General features: G+C 35.7%; 1 protein-coding gene across 1 annotated transcript in view; it reads right to left on the bottom strand.

Moving 5' to 3' along the window:
- LOC306853902 (caspase recruitment domain-containing protein 11-like) overlaps nt 1–10,002 on the bottom strand; it is a 29,370-nt gene extending 19,368 nt beyond the window's left edge. Inside the window, exon 1 of the mRNA XM_079391588.1 lies at nt 9,863–10,002. The gene's annotated coding sequence lies outside the window, so the exon portion shown is untranslated. The remainder of the gene's footprint in view (nt 1–9,862) is intronic.
- Between the last annotated feature and the right edge of the window lie 3,006 nt (nt 10,003–13,008).

Below are 13,008 nucleotides of genomic sequence, written 5' to 3'. Positions count from 1 at the left end.
ATGTATTTTGTGTCTCAGTGTGACTCGGTCGCTTCTGGCATTCGGCAATGCAAGCAAACTTATAATGAGAAGTGCTTATAAAACCAACTGCTGTCAAAAACATAAGTTTTAGCGGCTCCTTGCAGCAAAATTAAAGTCTGATGATTTAACCTTTGAAAATGAAGAAATTAAAACTATTATTGTTACTATTGAGTAAGTCACATTGATATATAATCACAAAATTCTGGCCACATTTTATACCCTACAAATAATCACAGAAAAGCTTTTTTTTTTCCAAAAAGATTTTTTCTCCCAAATCATGCAGCTCTAAATATAATGAATTATTTTAAAACAATCTTCAATTTCTGCAGACGCCACTGACATGCAGGCTTTAATCAGGGTCGATAATGAATTTCACAACGATAAACGATGAGGCTGTGAGGGACAGACTTTTAGTCTTTGCAATGTAAGCCACACATAATCTTTAACTCACAAGTTTCAAAATTGTTTTTTGGCATTTTTGTCAGATGTTTTGTGAACTGAACAACTGGTATGTTAAAGAACAATACAATTCCATACCACACTACATGATTTCTACTGGTTTCATGTTGACTTGTTTGCTCAAATGTTGATTATAGTTTATTTAAATGCAAAATGACCTTCGTTACAACAGATTCATACAATATACAAAAAAAAAAAAAACATACAACCATTGACACTTGCAAATCTGTATCATTTTTAAATGACAATCATTGTTTCCACAATTGTGGAATTACTTTCACACCACTACCTTTATTACCCACGCATGTATTATCTTTAAATATCTTCTCTATAATGTCAACAATAAAACACAATTCATGAAAGAGGGACCTGCAGCTGTGACAGCTTTGCGCCACCATAACGACACATTTGTGTCCTGCGGCGAGCATCATGTTTCTGTGTGCAGTCACACACTGCCTACTTTCAGAGAGGTGAAATAAACCATATCTTTTTTTGAACCTTGTGGACAGTGGCTGTGAAGATGCAACAGCACATGACAGTGAAAGTGCAGAGGACAGTTCATCTCCACTAATGCTGAACTGAGCTGATAGTCTTCTGAATCTCTGATGGCTGCAGCACACAATCGTGTGAATGAACTGTGCACCTGGATCACGGATTGCAGCACAGTGATTAATGGTCGAATCTTATGAAAAGCGAGAGCAGGGCTGCAGATGGCAGATAAAATGCTGATATAGGCTATACATAAGACAGTTTAAAGGCACAAATATCCTGAAATCAAGTGAACACTTGAATGTGCAAGCACTTATGGTCACTGCAATTTTTTTTTACTAGATTCATATGTTCATGGGTTTATTAATGTAATTATTATCTTTGAGAACATTGCTCTGTATGCATCTTAAAGAGATGAATATATCTGTGTGTGTGTGTGTGTGTGTATGTTTATGTGGTTTATGAGGACACAAATTTGTATAATGACATGGGTATGACAGAGGTATTACAATATGAAGGTGGTTTATGAGGACACTGCCTATGTCCCCGTAATTCAAAAGGCTTAAAAAACATACTAAATGGTGTTTTTTTGAAAATCTAAAAATGCACAAAGTCTCCTGTGAGGGTTAAGTTTAGGTGTAGGGTTGGTGTAGGGCAATAGCACACACAGTTTGTTCAGTATAAAAACCATTACGCCTATGGAGACTCCCCATAAACTACAAAAACCAACATGTGTGTGTGTGTGTGTGTGTGTTTCAATGGTCGCCAAAACTGTTTGGTGCTATTTCTTCAAAATATCTTCTTTTTTGTTCCACAGAGGAAAGTCATTCAAGTTTGTAATGACATGAGGGAGCATAAATTTTGACTGAATTTCATTTTGGTGTGAACTGCATAGACCAACAATAAACACACACACACACACACACACACACACACACACAGAGGAAACAACAGAGGAACGTAACCTGTCATCAGCTCTTGGACAGATTGACAGATTTGACACTCCATTGCAAAAAGATGATCAACATAGACCTAGCAACCATCCAAATACAGCAGCAAAAAGAAATTCCCCCATTTCAGTGTTGTTGAATCTATATTCAACAATCAATGCTTCACATACACAAAGATTATTTAGGATCAGTAAGATTATTGTAATGTTTTTGAAAGAAATCTCTTTTGCTCACCAAGGTTGATCATAAATACAGTACAAATACTAGTATTTTCAAAATTATAATTTAAAAAGAACTTATCTATTTTTAAGATTTTAAAAATGTTAATATATTTATTTAGTGTCAAATGATGCTTCAGAAATCTTTCTAACGTGCAGATTCGATGCTCAATAAACATTTCTTATTATCATCAATGTTGAAAACAGCTTTGCTGCTTAATATTTGTGAAAACAGACATTTTGTCAGGGTTCTCTGATGAATAGAACATTCAAAAGAACGGCATTTATTTCAAAAAGAAAATCAATTTAATGCATATTTTCTGAATAAAAGTTCATTTAAAAAGAAAAATCTAAACCTTTGGCTGTAAACGGAACCTTTTAATATTTTAACAAGCCTACACCTCATCCTTATTACACGGTTCATTATCTAATGGCAAAAAAGCATTCCTTACACAGTCACCATACCACAGTTCCATTCTTTGGAAGAAACTAAATCACAATGAAACTGATAAATGAGGAGACTTTCTCTTGGGAGAATACTTCGATGTAGGGGTGGGCGATATGGGAAAAATATCATATCACGATTTTTTATAGAAATATCACGATTCACGATTTTTATCCCGATTCTTTGTTAGTTTTACTATTTTGGTTTTACAAGTTGTCTGAGCATTACAGCCAAACTAGAAAGACAAAGATGCATGGCAGATATTTAGGCCAAAGTGGGTGAAGATAAAAAATCTTTGTCATTATTTTATTTTTCTTATTAAAAAATAAGAACAAAGATACACATTACAAATACACATAATATACAAATAAAACAAACAGTGCTTTATTTCCAGGTACAATAGGTGTATTTAGCAGAGCATTCAATAAAATTGAATGAACAAATATAAAAATAAAACACTAGATAGACTGATTCCTAAAGCAACTGTATTAAAGTTTTTCAGTCAAGAATAGTGAGTGATTTTTCTATTTTGCGTTTTGTTGTTTTGTTAACGTTAAATGAATAGTTCCCCCACAAATTAATATTCTGTCATCTGTCTGTCAATTCTGTCATAATGTTTTATTTTTATATCATCATTTACTCAAAAGTTGTTTTAAACCGGAATGAGTTTCTTTCTTCTGCTGAACATTTATAAATGCTATTTTGAAGAAGGTGGAAAACCAAACAGTTGCTGGTTCTCAGTGACTTCCATAGGATTTTTCTTTCCTACTATCAAAGTCAATGTAGACCAGCAACTGTTTGGTTTTCCACTGAGTAAATAATGACAGAAATTCAATTTTAGGGTGAACTATCCCTTTAATGACAGTCGACAGCATGTTTAGTGTCCTGTCCCTTTAAGAGCTGCACGCATCTAATAAACAGTACAGGCACGCATCCGTTTCTCTCTTAACTATTTACTTTCATTTTAGAGATAACCAACTCAGTCTGTATGTAAACCTTGTGTGTTTTGACAGTATTAGCGCAAAATATAACTTAGTTGAGTAATCAGGCGCTGTTAGACAGGCGTTTTAGTGCGCGTGCTTCAGGTGTATGCGCTCAGAACAAGCGCAGGTCAGACCAGCGCGCGAATTAAACATTTAACCAGCAAGGCTTGTATGCAAATAATGTACTTTTGCGATCGCGAATAAGTGCAGTGTCCTGTCTGAGTAACTCTACTGCTGTATGTCGTGTTGTACAGAATATAGAGACGGCGGCGCCAGAACTGTATTTGACAATGTGCGCGGTAGCGCGATACTACGATATTTCTTCAAAAGCAGATCGTGGAGACATTTTTATCGTCCACGATCAAAAATCGTCATATCGCACACCCCTACTTCGATGTCTGTCTCACCTACTTTTAAGAGACAATACAATGTGTCTTCGTGTCTTTTTCTGGCCTTTGAGCCAATTTATTCCTTACAAATAAAAATAAAAAAGTTCCAGCATACTTATGACCTCTCATATTTTCCCTGGTTTTCTATGAGACATAAATGTATATTAATGTGCAGTAACATATTAACACAAGGCTCTGCATGACAAATGTCTCAGCATACGTTTTTGCCCTGAACAGATGCATTGAAGGTGCAGTCGGCCCCCTTCGGCTGCATAATACCAGCATTGTTCTCCTTTGCAAACGAAATCAAACCATTACTACTGATATGCCCACACACGCTTTTGCATATTCCTGTGTATCTATCATCCCAAATTCCATTCCTATATCTGCCCTTTCGCTTTTGCCCCCCCCCAGGCTCTGCAACAGCTGCTTATGCGAGTGCAAACAGACTGTAATGGCCTCACTTCCCCATCCCTACCAGACAGGAGACATTTGATCAGACCTCAGTGGGCTTCTGGTTAAAGGGAAGGAAGAACTGCAGACTTTAGGCAGCATTTTCCAGTTTTACATGCAGTCTCTAATGTGGGAGGGATGAAGACATGTCGCATACGCCACATCAGAAGTCATACATCTAATATTAGCCATCAGCATCCATTGTTGTTCAAAAAAAGCAAAGACAGCTTCTCATTTTTGGAAATCAGAGAAACGCGTGGGAGAGTAAAGTTTTGAAAGCAATTGAGGGTGAGAGCATTCTCCCACGACAAAAACGCCCCCCTTTACGAGATCAACATCACTCTTGTTTGGGAAACTACGGGTTTCTCCCCTCACATTTCAGCACAATGATTAACAGCAATATACTGTCATTTATCATTTTGGCTTTGTGTTTGTGTCAGGACGTGACTCAGTCGAGTCAAAAATTAAAGCATCACGTAAAGCGGTTCACCCTGACAGACACACAAACACGCAGTCCACCCCCACCTCTGTCTTATACCTTGACCAGATTTCCTCTTCACTTATTTTGGAGTTAGTGAGTAAGAGAGCGCTCTTCACTTCCTCATTTCATTAGCAGGTGTTTAACTTGGCCTCATAAAAGGAGAAATGTTGGGAGCACATTTAAATTTGCACAGCAGAAGTGATACTTTTTTTGAAGTATATTTAAAATTTTAATTATCAGGAGATCAACTTCCACTTATCAGAGTAAGTCAATATATATATAGTGCATCTACATCGGTGTCTAAGTGCATCTGAACATCTGAAAATCCCTGTTGGTGTGGAAAGAGATGGATTAATGGAAATTTATTTATTTATTGACTAAAAACTTATTCACTATAAATTACCCCAGTATATCCAAGGAGAAGTGATTGAAATTGCATGAATTTGGATACAGTTCCCAAATATATAATGCATTTTGTATTATGTTACATTTGCGTCACGTCTGGAACAATGGAAAAACTATCTGGAATCTGATCTGACCACTGAGACGCGTTGAATAAAATTCTGATTTCATGTGGATTTCAAACCACATACGGTTTTGGTTCGATTTTTTAATGCTCACTAAAGCTGCACTTATTTGATTAAAAATGTAAAACACCTGTTTTCAATTTGAAAGTATTTTTGAAATTTAATTGACTCCTGTGATGAAAAAGCTGAATTTTCAACAGTCATTACTTCACATGATCCTTCAGAAATCATTCTAATATGCGGATTTGCTGCTCAAGAAATATTTTTTAATATTAATAATGTTGATAACAGCTGTGCTGCTTAATATTTTTGCAGAAACTGTAATACTTTTTTCAGAATTTTTAAAGAATCTAAAGTTAAACAACTTTAGAACAAGAAATTTTGTATGAAATCTTATATAAATCTTTTATAATATTATAAATATCTTTACTGTAACTTTTGATTAATTTAATGCACCCTTGCTGAATAAATTTCAAATTCTTTCAAAAGAAAAAAAAATACTAAATAGGACCGAGTCTGAAAAAAAGTCAGATATTTGCTGCCTGGTTGAAGAAAGTCAAGAACCTACAGTTTTGTGCTTGTTTAACAGAAGAATATTTACATTTTTTTCAAGTTCACTGAGCATCTAAGAACAGTGAAATTGTATGTTACATCTACAGGTTGTTTAGCTCTGCACCACGCTGCCGTCTATCCCTGTGGGACCCTGCTTGATTGATTTTCAGTCATGTTAAAAGCTAGCGCAAAACTGAGCTAGCGGAAGCCCTTACCACGTGCTCCTGTGGCTCCATCCGATTTTAGAAAAAACCACAAACCAAAAGCGCCTCATCAGCCAATGGGCTGCAACCCTGCTCCAACATGCTACCAGTTCAGGGGAACTGCACCAAGCTGTTTTGTGTGAAAGTGAAACACGCTACAGCAGTTCTGATGTGGGGCCTTGACTGATATTTTACTATCTAAATATTAGGGTCAATGGTATTCTGATTTAACGAAGACTCTGCTGATGAGAAAACTAAATATAGCACTTCAGTAAGATAAAAACCTATATACGTCATGTCTTATTGCATAAACATAACAGAGCGCTACTTCCTTAAAGGAACAGTTCACGCAAAAATGAAAATCATTTAAAACATTGTTGTTCCAAACCTGCATGACTTTCTTTCTGTTGGAACACCAAAAGACTTAAAAAATGCCCCAAGAGAAAAGGGACAAATGCACTCATGGGCAATATTCCAAGCCTTCTAGGGCATAAAATTGCTTTTTATGAGAAACAGGGCAAAATTTCTTTGGGAAAATCTTCCTCTCTGCTGAAGCTCTTAAAGGGGTAGTTCACCCAAAAATGAAAATAGTGTCATTAATTACTCCCCCTCATGTTATTTTAAACCTGCAAGACCTTTGTTCATCTTCAGAACACAAATTAAGATATTTTTGATGGAATCTGAGAGCTCTCTGATCCTCCCATAGATGTGTTTTTGGTTCAGATAAAAGCGCAAGCAACGTAGGAAATATTTTCGACATTGTTTGCACTTTGATCTGAACCAAAACAACGTATCCGCGTGACGCAGCTGACACAGAACAGCATACTCGGTTTACGTTCAGTGGATGCTCTCCAAAATGGCACTATAGGGTGACATGGAGGAGATGAATTGTTGAATAAAGTCGTTTTTTTTTTTTCTTTTGCGCACAAAAAGCATTCTCGTAGCTTTGTAAAATTACGGTTGAACCCCTGATGTCACATGGATTATTTTACCGATGTCCTTACTACATTTCTGGACCTTGGTCGTGTAAGGATCCTTGCTGTCTATGGGAGGGTCAGAAAGCTCTCACTTCCATCAAAAATATCTTAATTTGTGTTCCGAAGACGAACGGAGGTCTTACGGGTTTGGAGCAAGATGAGGGTGAGTAATTAATGACAGAATTTTCATTTTTGGGTGAACTATCCCTTTAAATCTTACTCAGTTCAAATGCCATGTCAGGTTTGCACACCAAGTTTGACATTGGCATGACGTACCATATTTTAACTGTATACAGGCAAGGCTGAGATCTGAGAACCAAGAATCTCCAAATAAGACAGTGCCATTCCAGCTCCTTTCATTATCAAAAACTGACTTAGTTTATTATTATAAATTTATTATTAAAAAAATAAATTATATAAAAAAATGGAATGAGGAATAAGATCATCAAAACTCATCAAAGCATGCTTCCTGAGTTCTTGTTGACAGTGTGCCATTGACAGCCAAATAGAAGCCTTAGATCACAAACTGCATTTCAAATTAAACTTGATGACAGAATGTAGCGATGTAACTGAGATTTATGAGGAATTCTACTTGCCAAGATCAATGACAAAAATATGCATTTGTTTCAAATGAACCATAAGAAATCCATTGTTTAGGGTTGAAGAGTGAGTCTGCACATTCCAGCTGTAATGCATCTGCTTGGAATTGGATACAAGACCCAGCAAACACTAACAATTCAACCTCTGTGAGGGACGATGCCTTGCACATGAACCTAAGAGCCAATCTGATGACATTCACAATTCAGAAACAGGAGCCTTCTACTCTCCCCCAGTGAGGTGTAGCGTGTGGTAGACATGGCATGCTTTTCATGTGTATTTCTGGACTATAAAAATCTGTGCTTGCATATTTCTATTTAGATTTCTAAGTGAAATGTCAAAATTCTCATAATGCTCAGAATGTTAATCTATGTTTGCACTTAACTAAAAATTTGTTCATGAATATTTTTAATGCTTAAACTTTTTTATAATGTTTTGTTTCAAACTTGACAATCTTTGTTATGGCCTTCAGACTAATGCATTTTTTTAATAAAATTAAAACAAAAAAACTAAACTATTACAGAGTAGCCTATACTACTGGTGTGTTGCCAACAATTTTCTATTAATTAAAATACTTAGCAGTAACAAATAAAATGCTATATTTTTCTCTAAGATTTTTCTCATCCCAAACCAATTATTGCACTTTCAATTGTGTGAATAATCAACCCGAGTATACCATATCATTATGCACATTCATGATATGACATTGTCTATAATTAATACATGTTATTAAATAAATATGGCATGAAATATAAATCACTCTGAATTATGAATCAAATAATTTCGGCATTCAAAACTCATTTATACAAATGCATTCACTCATAAATGTCAAATCCAAAATAGTGATTACATTAATAAGGCATTACCGTTTGCTGATGTGCAACAATGCAAATTCCACACTGAGTTTATTCTTTAGTCAACTAGGAGTGGATGAGAAGCTTGCCATGGATGTTTTTGGAGAACATCATGAAACTCGCAAGGCCCAAGGCAGGGCGGACACACCAAGCCTTTTGAGGTATCCTACAACGACTACTATTCCTGTAGAGCAAGCTGTCTTCAGAGAAGCTTTCCAAGTTTTATGAGGACTCTCCTAAAGACCTAGTCATAATCAAAGTAAGCATGCCATGACATGTGGTTCAATTTGTTAAGCAAATAGGAGGTCAGAATAGCTGTTGAACATGCATAGTGGAACCTTGTCTATCCCATTTAACGGTCACATGACATCTTCACACTATGCACATCTCACAAGCAGGACGGAAGGGTACAGACAGGGTGTGCCTCAATAGGACAATAGCAGTTGATCTGACTATATTTAATTGCACACAGTGATTGTGAAATGAAGGATTTTGTGTTAATGCACAATCATAACCTGATGACAGAAAGCAACAATGAATGCACCAAATCCCATGAACAGAATCTTAGTAACAAGTTGATATCTGGAGCATGCAGAAGACACAGTACAATGACATGTATGCGCACTAAGTAAATACCTGAAAAATCCACTTCAACACACATTGTCACTGGATTAATGGTGTCAGATTAATATGGTAGTGCAAGATCCTAAATGAGTGCACAGAGCACGCACACTTGTTTCTATCAGTCATTTTGCTATGGCATCAGACATTCAGTTTATAGCCCATGTTGGAGCTGCGAGATTAAACTCATTACATCCTATTTGTTGGTTATTAGAACGGTAGGGGAGGATGTGTGACTAATAAATGGAGACAACGACGGATTTTATGAGTAAAATGACAGTCGAACTATAGTTTTTGTCTTTCTGCCAAAAAGATAATCACAGTAATTCAGCTGTTGCTCGCATAAGTTACTTCATTTATGCGCGCAAGTACGCATTGGAAAGAACTTTAACTACTAACCTACTTCTACACTGATTAAAAGTCAAGACGTGTACGCATAGGACTGTTCACAAAGTGCAAAAACAACACAACGTTTGGGAGCATTATATATATAATAACAACCCTGATAAGGTTTAGTTTCCAACGTATGACGGTCTATCGGACGCCGAGTTTCGTAGAGAAGTATGGCTCTAAAGTGTTTACTTACTAAACAGTTAGTTACATGCATCGTCTTCCTTTTTAAATAGTGAGTAAAGTGGTTTACCTGTTGAAGATCACTTCCTGGGGTCTAATTCGGCCGTTCCATTCTAGTTACATGAAGACACCAGTGTTTCAAACAATTGAACTCTTTCGCAACAGCTCACAAGACGAGATGGATCATTCCACCTGCAGCGACAGCCTCATAATAGCCTAAATGTCACTCAAAGCGATGCTGTGCCGAGTGGGCGGAGCTAAGAGAGCTCCTCACCATATAAACTTGCAGCTGCAGTTAAGGCTCCTTGCAAACTATATGTAGTCTATATGGTAAGAATGTTGTTGCAGAGGTATGATATTAAAGTTCTATTTGTTCGAAGTGATACAACAATAGTTTATTATATATATATATATATATATATATATATATATATATATATATATATATATAAATAAAGGTTTAATAATAATAAATATTTTTTTATGTGGTGTCTGCTCATTAATGAGTCAAATATACAAATTAGTTAGAATTTAATACTGCTGAAATTAAGCAATCATTTAAGAAGAGTTTATCAGAGGCCACTTGTTAAAATTGTGTTTTTATTGTTAATTTTCTCATTTCATGTTTGTTTCCATCCATTGAACATAACAGTCATTTTTGTCAGCTGTCTTTTTTATAAATTTGCAATTCAGTATTCTTTATTCAATATTCATGTTTCATCATCGTCTAGTCATTCATTGTTGTGTTATTGTTTTGTACTTGATGAATAGCCTAATTTGCTTGTCTAACATTGAAATCCAAAAGGTTGCACATGTGAATTATTCTAACAGTTATCTTAATGAGTTATTGACACAGTTGTGAAAGCTTCCTATTGTAGTTCATCTTAAATCACTAATAACACAAAAGCTGTAAAATGATCTGTTTCATCTAGATTGTAAACGATCAGACATGAGAGATGAACAAAGTGCCAAAGTTGGAGCACCATGAAAATATTATTGAGATACAGCTGTCGGGCAGATTTTGGAACATACTATGTTTAGTCTTTATTTATGTGCTCATTTGTTGGTTTATCGGGGAGTTGTTCCTCTCTCCGGTCTCTGCCCAGTTCCATCATGGTACAGAACATGCAAATGCATCCCCCAAAACATTTGTTTATGGCAACAGTTACACAAATGTCACCGTGCTTCCAGAGGGACTATTGCATTCTTTATTCTTTTTTTTAACATTAGACTGAAATGAGAAGAACAAAAATAAACCTGATTTAACTCAAATTTAACTTGACTCAGTGTTTGCATGAGATAAGATGGAAAGTTTTACTTATACTGTGGTTCTTAACTTCGTAAAAACAGAATTATGTTAGAGTCAAGATGAAGAGAGAATTTTTACCAAAATTAATTAATAAGAGCTTGGAAATGCTAATGAGACGAGGCATAAAATAGCCTAGCACATTGCCATTTGTGTAGATTTCGCTAATCATATATAATAAGCATAGTCAATTATTTATATTAGGGCTATGTACAACAAACTTTACAATAGAGACAACACTTTAAATCAAATATTTTTTTCAAACCTCGCATTTAAGACGCTCCACAGACAGTGTCACGTAAGGTAGCCTGCCGTATAAATAAAGTCAGTTAATTAGTTTAAGAGTGTGCCATCTAGTGGCAAAATACGAAGCAACTGCTAAATTAAAGGTTTAGCTACAATATAGCCTACGTACATTAAATTAATACTAATTCATAGTGCGTTTGACTGAAAATGAAATGGCCTCTCCAAGTTTCTTGACTCTCACGCTGACGTTGTTGACCGTATACTTCGAATTGTTTGCTGAGCAGCTGTTACCTATGTCAGGTGAAATGAAATGTTTTATTCAGTTTAGATGTTTACAAGACTGAATATACAATACTGTACAAAAACACTGAATGAAACAACAAGCTCTTGAAGTGCTCATGCAGAGACATATCACATATTTTAATTATTTACTTATAAAGTAAAAATTAAATTTTTCATTGCCATTTGAAAACCTCTCTGTGATTCTTAGCATTAAAGTGCTATTTTTTAAAACAACCAAGTTATCTTTATGTTTAACCATGGTTCTCACAAACTCACCAAACTTCCAAGCAGGCTTCAAGATGGCATTACATGATTATTTTATTTTATTTCTTATTTTTATAAGAATTTAGTCTTTGAAGAACCATTCACATAATATATGTGGAAGGCTCATTTTAAAAGTGCTATTTCTTGACCTTGAAATGTCATGTATATGACTTATATATGCCAAGCTCGAGAAGATACTGGCTAGAAATTATTTTTTAAAATATTCATTAGCCTTCTTATCCAGTAAATCACAAACAGCTTGAAAAGTCATGGGGTTTTTGATTATTGTTGAGAAAAAATTGGGGCCTTGGAGTCAAAAATGCTGAGAACCACTGATTTTGCCATTAAAGCATCACAAAATGTGATATTTTTTTCTTTCTCCTTAAGGCAAAACCATCACAGCGTCCCAAATATCAAGGGGTTATACGGTAATCATATTTATTCTGATCATAACTTAAAAATAATAAATTGTTTTAAAACAATTCTCCATTACCGAGAGCCTAATGGATCCAGGCTCTAAATGAGTCCATTAATTTCCTCAGAAGTGGGTAAATCAATGAACATCAGCCTCGATGCAACATCTCTGATCGGTTAAGCCTCTTTCTGGTTGACTTGGAGTCTTCATTCTCAAGCACTGTTGGTCAAACATAAATTATTAATTTATTTAAAGCTAATGACTCATCTGAGCTATTGATTAATTTGGACACAAACACAGGCAAAATAAATGTATGTACACTCTGGCACATGGCTGTGCTCTGTGAATATCTGATTAGGCCCAATGCAAATTTAGGTAATGCTAATCACAGAACTGAAAAGGCGCCTGTCAATAGGGAGGTCTTATGAAGTTTCTGAAAGCAGTGTTCATCTACAGTCTCTCATTTTCATTTTCATCTGCCAGCGCTGCTCAGTCAAAATCCATTAATAACAGCGGTTTGTCCAAGAATCCATTTCCGTGCCCAACTGCTGAGCAAAAGCAACAATGAGCCTGAAAATGGTAACAAATGGTCTAGTTATTGACGGTAGTGGAAAGCATTGTGTTTGCCTTCTTGTGCAAAAAATGAAACTGCTTGAGTGAGAGGGAGGAATGCGCTGTGTGCTCGTTAGAGTCATATATGAAA

Source organism: Barbus barbus, assembly GCF_936440315.1.
Source record: "Barbus barbus genome assembly, chromosome: 3".
In the NCBI taxonomy this organism is placed as follows: Eukaryota; Metazoa; Chordata; class Actinopteri; order Cypriniformes; family Cyprinidae; genus Barbus; species Barbus barbus.
Note: the sequence above shows the minus strand (reverse complement) of the source record. Positions and strands in the feature narration are given on the sequence as shown.